General features: G+C 39.5%; 1 protein-coding gene across 1 annotated transcript in view; it reads left to right on the top strand.

Annotated features, from left to right (window-relative positions):
- Positions 1-13,914, top strand: part of afg2a (AAA ATPase AFG2A) — a 113,750-nt gene that overhangs the window by 47,299 nt on the left and 52,537 nt on the right. The gene's annotated exons all lie outside the window — the stretch shown is intronic.

Raw genomic sequence — 13,914 nt, forward strand, 5'->3', positions numbered from 1 at the left:
TTGCTTAAAAGCTTTTGATCTCTGATATATTCTACAATATTCAGAGTATTTGGAGCCCCTGCCATGTTTCTAAGATATAGGACACAGATTTCCATTTGTTTCTGTCATGATCCGTGTTTCTGTGTATTTATTTTAAGGTTTTTCTGTTCAGTTTCTGTCCTGAGTCTGTTGTTTCTTCCCAGGTGTGTCTCATTCCTTGATTACCCTCCCTGTGTATTTAGTCCCACCTGTTGTCTTTGTCTCTTGTCGGATCCTCGTCGTATGTCATTTGTTGTCTGTCTGCCTGCCATCACAGTCGTACTGTAAAGTCCTGTGTTGGTTATCTCTCTTATTCAGTCCTCAGTTTTTCAGTCGCTACCGGTATTTAGCTGTGTGCTATTGTCTCTGCCGTGCTGCCTGATCTGGACTGTTTTGAGCCACATTCATTATTAAATTCATCATCTTCATCAGCGTTCTCTCTGACCACAACAAACCACACTTCATGACAGTTTCTACTGAAGTGCTAAGAAAAAAGTTGCATTTGGAAAAAAAAAGAAAAAAACGGTTTGTGTGTCTTTGCGTGCAAGAAATGGGATACCACCTAGGGATGAGCTCAGAAAAGGTGTGTGTGTGAGAGAGGGAGAGAGAGAGTGTAAAGGGGGAGCAGGATCCCAAGGCAAGTATCAAACTTCAAGGACTGTATTAGTGTCAGCTTACGCATTTGTGCATCCAGTACCACCACAATAAGCCTCCAATCCAACAACATGCAGAGCTCTAAAAACCTGTATAACCAGACCTTGCTTATCCAAGAGTTTTATGAACAATAAAGCTTTCTTTCCTTTGGTTTGCTGTCATAATAAAAAGGAAATCTTACTGTTTTCCATATGAGTTATACCTGCATGTCGGCTTTTACTAGTTTGTTTTCTGTCCAGATATTCTTTTTTCATCAGGTACTTTTATTTTGCTGAACAACAGTGGGAAAGACATGGGGATGCGAGAGGGAGGTGTGTGTGTGGAGGGTTGGGGGAAGCTGTGTTGGAGAGAGGGAGGGATAGGAGGAAATGAGGGCTCTTTGTGCTCTGCTACCTGGCAGACATCTCCAGCATGTGTCGTCTTGCCTTTTGGCAAGCTGAGACCACCGGCGCCCTTGGAATGCTCTCAGTTCAGGAAATCTCGTTTATTCTCATAAATGCTGTTCCTAACCCCCCTCTTTCCAAAATACTGCTGAATAGCTTGTATATTTTTTGTCCTTTTCATCTAAGTTTGTCTTTACTTCACTGCAATCTTCTTTCTCTAGTATTTGGTCAAAACACTTTGCTTTCTATCTGAAAGCTTTTTGTGGATTCTGTTAATGTGTAGTCAACATGTCTAGATGTCTAAACTCTGACAATAGGTTTGTGATTACATTAAACCAAAAAATTGCTAAGTTGCCATGAACCAGCTTATAACTACTTGACTGTATTGAAACAGGTTGTATCTCATACTGGAATAACTAAACACTTGAAGTGGACTTGCTGTTGTGCTTTGGATAATTGTTTCTTGCACTAGTGGCCTTGAAATGGGTTTGTTTTATATTATGGATAACAGGACACACCTTCAAAAAGTTCCACTCTTGTCTTATCAGTACATAGAATATTTTTACAAAGTCAAGTGGATGATAAAGTCTTCTTTTGACAAATGCTACAAGGATGCTATTTTTTTTTACTAATTCTATTATTAAAGTAAATCATTAACTCTGCGTTTAACTCTGGCAAGAAAGACCTGCAGTGCTTTACATTTCTGTGTTATTTTGTGACCTCCTGCATGCGTCATTGATGTTCTTGGAGTAATTTTAGTAATCCAGCCACTCCAGGAAAGATTCAGCACACATATTTAGTTAGCTAAATATGTGTGCAGTAGTGTCAATACTGCAGATGTCTTATGTTGAAAGAACTCAAAAACCTATGTACACATGCAAATTTGTAGCTGTCTGTCTTACATCTTGAACGTTATGTTGAAAAACTAACATTTATTCTAGGATGAAATAGCTAACATTCTGAAACAGCAGATGGTTTGTTCTTGAAACAACTTATATCTTACATATGGCTAGCAATGAAACAGCTAGCATCTTGTGCTGAAACTAACTAACCAATCAAATAGCTAGCTATCGTAAAACATTTAACTAGCAGTAAACTAACTTACAACTAGATAGTATCTAGGTAGTTACATCTACATAGTGTTTGCATTTTTCAACATCTTACTCCAATCCTGGGTTAAATATCTGAGGTTTGTGTACGAATCGGCTATATCAGTGCAATGAGAGTTATTGGAAATTATAGCTAGCATTTTGGAAACAATAAATATTTTATGCTGACACAAGTTAATTTGAACTTTGAAATAGAGGATGTACAGGATTGAACAGTCAGAATAATAGATAAATATTGAGTCTGTTCATGATTGATAGGGAGAAACTGATCTATTTGGTGTATCTCCTGTCTGTTCAATTATCCTGGAATAGGAAGGAGTCATCACTCATCATCACCAGGATACAGTCAGACCCTCATACAAAATAGAAGTTGGTCAGGGGGCCGCTGGGGGTTTCAACAAATAATACCCTCTTTGTATGTTTGAAATATCCCCTACAGAAGCCCCCTGAGCCTCGCGCTCAGCTCTGGGGATCCCAACACCACATTAAGAGCTGCTTACAAGTGGATAAGGTGTAAGACTGAAGGAGGAGTGGAGGGGTGGTGCGGTTAATGTCTCTAAGGGAGCTACAGTGTGCCTCCTGTTTTTTCCTGTGATATAAAGCCGGTTTGTGCTCTCGTTTCTGAGCACATCAACAGGTTCAGTGCCGTGTTCAGAGAATGCTTAGACAAATGGGCTATTATTTGCTGCAGTCATTCCAGTGGGGACTGGCCAGGCCAGGGGAGAAATGGGTTACCACAGTATATCCTCTGCCGGCTTCAGTCGTCTTCATCAGGATTAGGTTACCCATTGAGGACGACCATTTGGCTGTCAGAGCTCGGGTTCTGTTTCAATGTGCTGCTGCTGCTGCTCACTTTTTTTTTCTGTGCTGAATAGGAATTATTAACATGAGGACTGAGACATCAACATATGATTAATGTCTAACTTCCTTATATAATTATATTTCAAACACTAGTATTTCATCGTGAAGTTATTGTGGGCTGAAAATATGTACAAAAATACTCATTGTATACAGTAGATGAATCAATTAAAAGACACTGCATCTTTCTTATGTGTCCTGATTTATATTTAAAAGTTTCTCTCAGCTTTTAAATACTGCTTATAGTCATCTTAGACCAAAAGAAAATCCAAGAGAAAAAAGTTTGGAAGTCGTTTAAGCAAAACCTGAAAAACTGTTGATTAGGCTGCTTTAAATGATTCCGAGAAAGTCAGGATACTCTGAAGCAAGGCATAAAAAATTAGCCTGTTACTGTAACTCCTATATACATTCTCCAGAAGCCTTGTTGGCTTCCCAAAATGACTTGTTTTATTTGGCCAACTCAAAGGTAACTGGTGCACGGTGTAGATTATTGGTGTTTTTATGAAATGTCTTGTTGATTAAAAGTTTCAGCACTTGTTAGTACACTTTGTAAAATGTAAAAATCTATCAGTATCCAGCCCAAATGTGTTAATTTTGCTTTAGCTGGCCAAATTTGTTCATTGGTTCCCACAAATGTAAGCAATGTGGCAACGATTACTGAGATTTAGTTGCAAAGATGTTTATCCTTTGTTTGTTTAGGAAGTGGGTAGTGCTTAACTACATGAGGATAGTGCCAGTGACCATTCCTGACCTCAGAAGTTGCTGCACACTGCAGAAGCTTGGCAGGCTACAGCAGTTTGAATTTCTATTACTATCCATATCCTCTTTGGTTGCTTTGCTGGTGGAAGAATAAAACCATGAGAGGTTTAGTCCATGGAGTTTGCAAATTAAATCAGTTCAGGATATTTTTATTTGAAAGAATCTAATAATAGCAGAGGTCAGGAAGAGAGATGGAGCAGGTCTTTGGGGCCCCGTGTCCCTGCTACAAGGACTTGGCAGATGCGTCGGAAAGAGGATGATGGCAGGATGTCACCTCATTTCCTCCTCCACAGGACCTGCTTGATGAATGACCGTGTGAAAAGTTTTCTGTTTTTACGTCTGTTTGTGTATGTTTCTGTTAATAGTGTTACAAAAAGAGGGCATCAGCAATTTTTTTTTGTTGGTTCCCACCTTGTCATCTCTAAAGCCAAAGTATTTTATGGATTGTCAGGAAGTCCCCCGGAGCCTTCGCCTGCCTGAAAAAAAAAGCCTTGACTCAAGTGGGATCGGGGGTTAAACGGGTTGAGGGAATGTCCCACCCATGAAATGCTCTTGTGTATTTGTTGTGTCAAAAGGGCATCGGGAGGTCCCGTTCTAAATCCTGTTGTCTGAGAAATCAAAGAATTTCTGAGCCTGTCCACTGTCCTTTGGGTCGGTCCCCAGAACTAATCTCTTTCATCTTCTCCCTTACTGGCCGGGAGGGTGAGACGGGTGGGTATGATGAGGGAGCGCTGGGGTTGTTAGCACCTCTGTGTCCTCTTCCTCCTCTGTTGCCCCAGGGAGAAGTGGCTCAGCCCTTCTTTACTATCCCCTGTACCTCCACTGATCCCTCTGCACTGCTTCCTCACCTCCCTCCCTCTCAGCTTGGAGCACAACTGCTTGTTTCCTCCCTCCCTCTCCTTTCCCTCACTGGGCCTCTGAAGTTGGCCTGCCTTCACTTTGGCTTTCCCCTCTTCCTTCCTTCCTCAGTTCCTCCACTAATAGCTCCCTTGTTCCTGGCTAGTCAGGGCTGCCAGTTGAGCGGTCATTCGTGGAAGATTCATTCCCGGCACGGTAATTGTAAACAGACAGAAGAGACAGAGAAGGACCTTCAAACGTTTACTGCTCGCAGACAGAAAGCAGAATGGAGGACCTCTTAGCTTTGTCTTGTTCTTGAACTCCTTTATGACTCTCACTTGTTTTGTTTTTGTTTTACCTATATTTCACTCTTATCTTTATCATCTTTATTACCTCAACCCACAGGTCTTCCCTCCTTTTCCGCTTCACTCTTTGTCTCTCATAATTCATGCACTGCTTTACATGCGTAGACAATATGTGTCTTGTTTCTCCACTAAATATTGCATGGAATTATGTTATATTCTCAATTGCTTACTGAGCCTGGCTACATAATCGAGTTGCTGTTTGGCCCTTTTAGAAGTGGAAATGTAAAGTAAATACAATACATTGAGGATTTTTATGACAGGTTGACCCAAAATAAACCACAGGGAAAATTCTACAGTATTCCTTCTTTTTTGTTATGTTATGTTACTTAATTTGATTAACTCTTTGAATTAACTCAAATAAAAATGCAAACCAAGTCTCACCACTAATTTAAGTATAAAATCACACAAAAAATGTTAGAAAATAAGTATTTTTGATCATTTTAAAGTGACATATATGTATATTCTTTTAAATCTATAAATTTCCATTGTTGCCTCAGTGACGAGGAAATGGGTTTGTTAGCTTGAGGAAGCAGTAAACATGAGACAGGATGACACAGTGGGAATGTGTGTGTGTAAGTGAGAATCCACTAGTGCCAGGCAACCGGACCTGTCCCTGACCTCAAGTGATTGCTCCCTGAAGCCCGGCTGCAAGCCGTCAGCAGCGGTTGCTCTTTTCCCTCCTCTTATCTCCTCTTCCTCTGTCCTCATTTTCTCTATTCTTTTTCTTTCCCACACTTATCTCTCCTGCATACTGAAAGTCCAGCAGTAGTTGTTTGGGGAAAAGATCTCCCTGGTGTTATCACACTCGGCATGTTTTGGAACCAGCAGTCTTTACCCCTTATGTCTGTTTCAACAATCATGCAGTTACAGTTTCCAGCTGCTTTCTGTGCCTTTTTTTCATTTAAGGTCATAGAGGCCGCTATAAACATACAATAGTGTGCAGTGACTTTGTATTATACTCTGTTTTCACTCACATTCTGCTTTTTGTTGCATGCATTAAGCATGACTGTTGTTTATTGTGGTTGTGGGTAAACATTTGTATTAAGATCATGTGCTTTTTTGAAGACGTCTTTTAGCGTGGGCAAATTCTCATTTTTCATACAGAAAGTCATATTTAAAGGAAAAGTCACCGCTGGTTACATTTTCCTGTCCTTATGTTGCTGCTGGACTTTTAAAATGACAAAGATGAAGGCGCATTGGTCCACTTTCTACATACAGTCTGAAAACTGTAAATAGAGCAGCAGAATATATTGAATGGCAGCCACCGCCACAGTTTCAATGTTTTCAGAATTGCACTTGCTTGGAAGCAATGTCACATGGTTTGGATGCAGCATTGGATTTACTTTCAGTGTTTTTTTTTGTTTTGTTTTTTGTTGGGGGGTTTTCAGCTTCGGATATGGATCAGAGAACCCAGAAAGAGACATAGGGCATGTAAAGTAAACCGGTACTACTGAGTAAATTCAGTTTGATCTCAATTGATATTGAAGTCATTGAAATATTCAGCATTAATATCCCAATCTAATAGAGTGTAGCCCTTACATAAATGTTGGGCATTAAGGCCTAATGTGGGGAGAAAGAAGGAGACTGACTGTTTTCTGCCTGTACTACCCTTGATTATAGTGTATGGTTTCTTTCAAGACAAACACGGCGCTCCAAAGCGAGCATGGCCAATTGGTCCAACCCTGAATTGAAGCAGAGGGAAATGGAGAGAAACCAATTAGGAGACAGAAGCCACTAATTAAAAGCTGCATGCTCTACAGATTGCATCAATTTTATTTTCTTTAGCAATGGCCAGAGCCATAATTTTAGAGCTTGCACGGATGCCAGTTCACATTCCAGGACAGCTGCCTTCTGTGTTTCTGCACAGAGGCAGCACTGTCTGTCTGCACTTCTCCCTTGTTGGCACTTCAAGCTGAGGAATACAAACAAAAAAACACAGAAACCGAGAAAAGTTGGAAAAATCCTTGCCATTCAGAATAGATGAGAAACCATTCATTAGAAGTTTACAACAAGAGTCTGTTTGCAGAAATGTTTCCACTTCCTGGATTAGGTTCCTTGGAGTGCCGCCAGTACATTTTGTGTGTTGTGAGTCGGAGATTGCATTATGCTCGAGTGGTTTGGGTGGTTAACCAATACGCTTGCTTTGGAAGGCTGCAGGGAAACGTTGAGCACCTGAGGAAAGCCACAGGGTTTCTCTTGAACAGTGGGCTTACAAAAGACTTGGGCCTGCACTGGCAGAATGCTTCCAAAGTAATGCTGTTTAGTTGGCAGAATGACCCAGAACACTTGTCTTTGGGCTGCTATAGTAAACCCAGGATACACAAGGCATTTTTTGTTCTTTTGTGGTCAAAGCAGACAGGCAGCACAGAAATAGGTATCCAAGTGAGCCAAAGCATCTCTAAACTATTTAAACAGTTCCTTGGCAAATGTTGGAGTGCAATAAAATCAGCTCTTTGGAGAAGTTTTATAGTCTTGAATACAACATGAAGTAGATGAGATAAGATCTTTATGAGAAATTATTTAATTCCTTTTACTGGTATTGATTTTGTCTTCTTCCCGAAAGTAATCCAGGTGGTTTTTGTAGCACCCAAGATATAAAAGAGAGTAAACACACCAGCAGATGGACACATAGCAAACAGACCCTAAGACCCCATGGCACCATTTGCTTGGGCAGTTGTCCCATTTTGTCAGAATACACAAGTGTGCGCTGACTCCTCTCGTCATTGTTTCCTTTTCAACAGCACCCACAGTGACACTCCAAGGAAGATTAAGTACTTGAACATTTTTTTGTTTTTTTTTTAGATGCAGAGAAAAGTCAAAAGAGGGGAAATATATAAGACCTTGTCTCTTTCCTTCCATTCCAGTGATGTTTTTTCCAGACCTCAAATGCTGGAGGTTGACCTTTCTTCTCAAACTGGATTTTTCCTGTGCCCTGCACCTTGGATTTCAGGAAATGTACAAAACAGGATAACACAGCAACATATTTCTTGTCAGTTTTTCTTTTCCGAGAAAACACTTGAGGATCTAATGACATCAGCAGCAGAAGCTACAGTGTTTCTCCTTTTTTTGTGTTCCTTTGTAATTTTGTCAGAGTGGTATTCTAATCTAAGCTCAGTAAAATTTATCGTAACATAAAGTGCTACACTGACGCTGAAACTTGAGCTAACATATTTTTTTTATTAATGGAGCCCTCATCAACTATTCACTCTTTGCGTTAAAAGAACCTATACATAATTTCAAGTTTAATTGTAGCTCATTGAAAATGTATAAACATCAACCACATAGTATGAGTAAATTTATTTACTGGTAGTCGGTGAAGAAAATTAGATATAACAAAATGATACAGTGCTCACTGATCTATGCATTGCGCATTATTTTATAAGACAGAGGGAGGGATCATTTAATCTCCCAAGACTGTCAAGAGACCTTAGTCCTCTCTTAGGATGAGGTTGATAGATGTTGTGCCTGGTTTGTTGATTTGACCATAAGTTTTTCATTGCCCTGTTGAATAATTTCTTTCTTTTTTTTTTTCCACAGACCACCATGTTTTTTAATTAAAATTTTAGACCTCAGAAGCTAGCACACATCATCCCAGATCCTCCTTCATATTTAATAATATCCCCCATCATATTATTGAATCTCCTTGTACTTCAAGATTCACAGATTTGGGTATGTATAGCTCTGTTGTTGCCTTCCGTCATATTTGACAGTTTAGTTCCTTTTCATCTCCATATGTTGAACTATCTTACAAAAGAATGAACTAGTGTCTCAGTAATTCAACTGGTGGCCTTCCTGAGCATTAACCTTACAGCACTTGATGTTCCTCAAAACCAACAAGACAGCTGTCTTTTAATCCACACACAAAAATCACAAGGTCATATGCAATGTGTCAACAGCTTTAGTTTCATCTGGCCAACATGCACAGTTCTAGACAAAGTCCTAGCTGCGTTTAACAAACTTCACATGTTTAGTTTGTGGTCCTTTTGGGTAGGATGTGATAGGCTTACTCTTAGCAAACCTTAAAAAATGGAGAACATGTAGACAGGATCTATCTCTTAGAGTTCTAGTTATATTAAACTTTTTTTCTGATTCTACATATGGACATATTGAAGAACAATGAAAAAGACAAATGAAAAGCCAGTAAACAGGCCTTGTATTACAATTATGTGCTTTGGAGCCAGCTGCCCCTAAGTTTGATGTGACTTGCATGTTGAAACGTTCAAAGCGAACAGTCCCTGAGCTCCTCTGTAATTAGTGGCCAAAATGCCTTGTTTGTTACTGAAGCCAGTATGGGGTTTGCATATTGTTCAGGACAGAGGCTCCATTGAAAAACACAGGAGCACATTTCACCCTTTCCTGTATTCCTTGGCTCTTTTCATTTGAGTGATTTTCCACGATGCAGCCACCATTGGAAGTGGACTGTACAGAGTATACAATAATTTTACCTCTAAGCATGTGACTCTGCCATGTATTTTATTTTTAGCAGTTATTGACTTTGCAAACTTTATGCCAAAAGTGATAAACTCTTAGATATTTAAAAACTGCTTTCCCACCCATTTCCTCAATGCACTTTTAGTCAGAACGGGTTTCATTGGAACAGCTGGTCACTGCACCTGTCACTATTTTGGATTTGACCATAACTGTGTTGCATTCATCGTCCTACTTTCCAAGTTCCTTTAACATGTTTGGTTTTTCCTTTTCCACAATCAAGGGGGAATTATCTGTCTTCCGGAAAAAAGAGGGAGCCCACTAATTTTAGATTGACTTGATTGAGCCTTGAGGCCAAAGGGATCAAACCCACATCCGCTGAAAACCAGGGATGCTAATTCTAACCATAACATAGCTAACATATGTTTTACTCTCCCCAAGCACTGATTTGAAACCTGCTTGAAGCTGAGCTTTGGGTCGGCTGCCTTTTCCACTGCACTCGCTGCAAAGGACCTTTCTTTCTTGTGGCATGTTTTGTGGGTATTGGCCCACCATGTGTATATTTATAGAGACTGGGTCATGACACATGTACATAGAATACTTGTTATTTTTAAAAGTTATTTCTCTAGCCATTTCCTAGTCCTTTATGTTTTTGTAAGTGTCAATGTAGACATTTTAATGTAACATAATTCATTTTCAGGATGTTGAACCTTAATTTAACAGAATTTGTCAGGAACCCTGTGTAAACGTCCTTGTAAATTTCAAGTAAAGACAAGGTTTTATAAAATCCATTTCGCTATTAACTTGCCTGGAAAGTTAAAGAGGACTTTATAAAATCCGGAGTATACAAGCAGAGTATAGACTTTTGAATTTAACAGCTTCTCTGTTTTTACCCGTCTCTCATCCATGCAGCAGCACAGCGCTCAAGCTGTAATAAATAGTAAGGCTTTTATTCAGTTTCCGTGCTGCTACAGGAGAACATTTTGAGTTAATATATCCATTGTTTACGCCTTCAATTCCACAGTCTTCAAATTTAACCAGTATGAGCATGAACAATAGTTCAATGACAAAAAAAATGTGTAAACTCCTCTGTTTGTGTGAACTCTGAGATCTTGGAGATATACGTTGTCTTCCACTTAGTCCTACATGACATACCCAACTTCTGCTAGGTTTTACCTGCAGTAGAAAGGCTTTTGTTCCTGTGCACAAAATCTGTTGACACCAGAAGTTTTTAGGATTTTGTCTGTCTGAAACATGTTGGTGTTTAATATTGCAATGCTACAGACAAATAAAATCAACATTGGCTTCATAGAGAAACAACGGTTGTTGCTTATTGATATATGGAAAAAGCTTGAAGGCAACTTCTAAACAAATGGTTTTACAGTGAACAGGATAATTCTCAGGTTGAATCAGTCAATCTTCCTGTGAATGGAGGCCCCAGCTAATTCAGCCTGAGGGCTCAGTTAACAAGATAAATGTTCAAAGTTTGTGACAGTAAAGTGAAAAAGAGTCTGAACAAGTATGGCTGATTTAGAAGGGTTGCCAGAAAAAAGATAATTTTTTCTAAAAACAATAAGACGAATATTGAACCTGGCTTACAAAGTGGACTTATGAATGAATTAGAAGACTTCCCTGACCAGAAACCAAAGTGGAGATATTAGTTCTTGGGAAAACATTTGGTTTGTACCTAGAGTGAGAATTTCAACAAATGTTGGGGCTTCTCTTTCTCATTGTGGCCTTCAGCTGTGAAACCAGAAGACCTGATGGTAGCTGAGAGTTTGCAATTTTTTATATAATTGAATTATATTTTATCATTTTGCTGCTTTTTAAGTTATTAATAGTCATAGAGACATTGTTTTTCCTTTATCATAGGTAGAGATTCAAGATGTGAGGTTAATCCACAGCTTTGCATCACTTATTTTGTAATGAGTTCACTGCTTGTGCAAACTTAGATATAAGCAAAAAATAAAAGTTGCCCCAAACTGCAGCATGTCAGCATCTAATAACAGACATTTAATAATCAAGCAAGAGCGTCCATTATCAGAGGTTTGTCACCAGAAGCAATTCAGGGATTCTCCAGACATGGAGTGAAATGCATGACGAATGGTCAGCCTGCTACTCTATCTTTGGCGTCTTCAAAGGAAGCCTAGTAATAATAATGCTGGTAGTGGTCTGTCCCCCAAGGCCTGCTGTGGAGATGCTTAGCTGTAGCTGACCAATTACTTACAAAGACAACCTTATGAAGAAGGCACTTGGTGTGGATGCCAGAGGAACAGTCTCCACTCCCTTGCACCCGCCCACCCATTCAGACTGATGGCTCCAAGCTAAACTCTGATCCACAGCTGGCTGGAGCCCAGAGGCCATTCTCAGCTCCAAATCTAGCTTGGTGTCGCCACTTTTCCTGTTCAAACTTACTGATACTATAACTTGTCGAGCTGAAATTTTACCACGTGTTTATTGGTTGAGGGGGGATTTGATAAACATAGGTTTCAGGGACTTTTGTTGTTTTTCTTGGGGAAAAATGGGAGGAAGTCACTGCATATATCCTGCAATTTTTAAACTGCAATGCACAGGAGAAGGCAGTTGCTCTCAAATGGAAAACAGTTTCATTAATGACACTTACAAATCCTATTTATGCTTTCCTGAAACGACAGAGCTGTTAAACACGGATGTTTACCTCTAAGCTCCTATTAGCTGCCTGCATGCCTGTATGCCGTGCAGCAGCCGGGGCTTTTAAGCTTGTATATTTAGAGCCTCACAGACAGGAGACTTTTGAGGCGCCTGATATTTATTGTTTGCGAGGCGCTATAAAACAATGGGTGTTTGTGGATCGGCAAAGGCAGGAAGTATACAGGATCCTTTCTGGAAAATACACATAGCCCAGTCACTTCATTAGTCTTCTCTTGTACAGGAGCATGAGAGGGATATAACACAATCATAGTCAATAAGGGAAGTCAACTAGCTAAGAGTGAGGTACTATTCATCAGTGCAGATACTGAGTATGTTGCCGGTAGAGCGAGCGGTCTTGTGTCATCTGTAGAGTCTTCCTCAATCCTTGTGGCTTAGTCGCCATCTGGCCAGTGTTTCCGTGCTAAAGCTGTGAGATGAGTAGGATCTAATTCCTACACACTAAAGCATTACCGTCTGTCCAGGGCCCACAGAGACAAGATGGTCGCCAGGTGTCTTCCTGTCTTCAAAGTGTCGGTGTCGTTAATCATGCCCCCCGCCCCTTCTTCTTTGTGTCTCACATGTGTTTTATTTTCCCGGACCCTTGCCACACATACTCATCTCTTAATCCCTATTTCTTTATTTTTCGATGGTCTGTCACCCAGCTGCATTTCCTGCGGGGTTTATTTACAGTTTGGGCCCAATTGGAACCACATTGGGGAGCAGTGTGCCATCCTAATGAATTCACTCTGATCAAAGTTGTTGTGTGGTACACAGCAAGACTTTTTGAGGACATAGCCCTGTCTGTTCATAGTTAATGGTGTTTTTTGTTTTCATGTCTTCAACTTTATTTTTTATTCTCACCATCTTCAGTCCATCAGCTTTTTCAGAGAAAATTTAACTTTTGTACCATGTATGAGCAAAACTACATATCCCCAAGGCCTTTCATAGCTTCAGTTAAGTACTCGTCTAGCTTTATAAATGTAGAACTGGGGAGCGGCATTCATGAGCTTAAAACCTTTGCCAAATCCGTTTCAGTTTACAAGCCAGCAACAATCCAAGCTATAAGTTAGTGGGGGAAAATAAGTATTACATACGTCATTTCTAGTGAGGTTATAGACATTAAATTTACACCAGATGTTGGTAACAAACCAAGTAATCCACATATCTAAAAAAATCTACTCAAATTCCTCTGTAGGTCAAGTTATTTATTTTCAGTAAATTTGAATACTATTAAAAAGTTTAAGTCAGAAATTCAATACAGACTGATGTTTTCAAGCCTATATTTCTCTGAATTATGGTGATTTTTCACTTGCAACTAATGAAAGCACAATATTTGGGATTTCAAGACGTTGGCTTGATTAAAAGTATCACACAATGATATTCCCACCTCGAAACTTAAGTGTTGTGTCTCAGAGATTATGTCCAATGTCATGTTTGTAATGATATTGAGAGTTTGGTTTTGTTTTTATAAGATGAAACTATATTCTCCCAGTATTTAACGGACTTCTCCAAATGTTCCTCAGTAAACTTAAACAAGTTACAAAATACTTGTTTTTCAGCTGTTGTAATGTAAATTCTACTTTTCTGAGCTTTTTATCATATTATAATATTATTTCCTTATCAAAAACTTACCCGGCGTGTTGCTTTGATTCTTTCATGCATGTTTGAGAAATCCTTGAAGGCTTGTCTTGCACTCAAAAGGCTTCCATTGTTTTCTAAGTACTGACAGATTTCAGCTTTTTTCTTGCTTTCTATTTTGTTGACACCTCCTTTACTCACATCTTTAGTATTTTAATTTCATCGTTACTCTCTTACGCATAATTTATGAACTTA

The sequence above is a fragment of the Poecilia mexicana genome, unplaced genomic scaffold (genome assembly GCF_051168715.1).
Source record: "Poecilia mexicana isolate PSO_F unplaced genomic scaffold, ASM5116871v1 scaffold_10, whole genome shotgun sequence".
Classification (NCBI taxonomy): domain Eukaryota; kingdom Metazoa; phylum Chordata; class Actinopteri; order Cyprinodontiformes; family Poeciliidae; genus Poecilia; species Poecilia mexicana.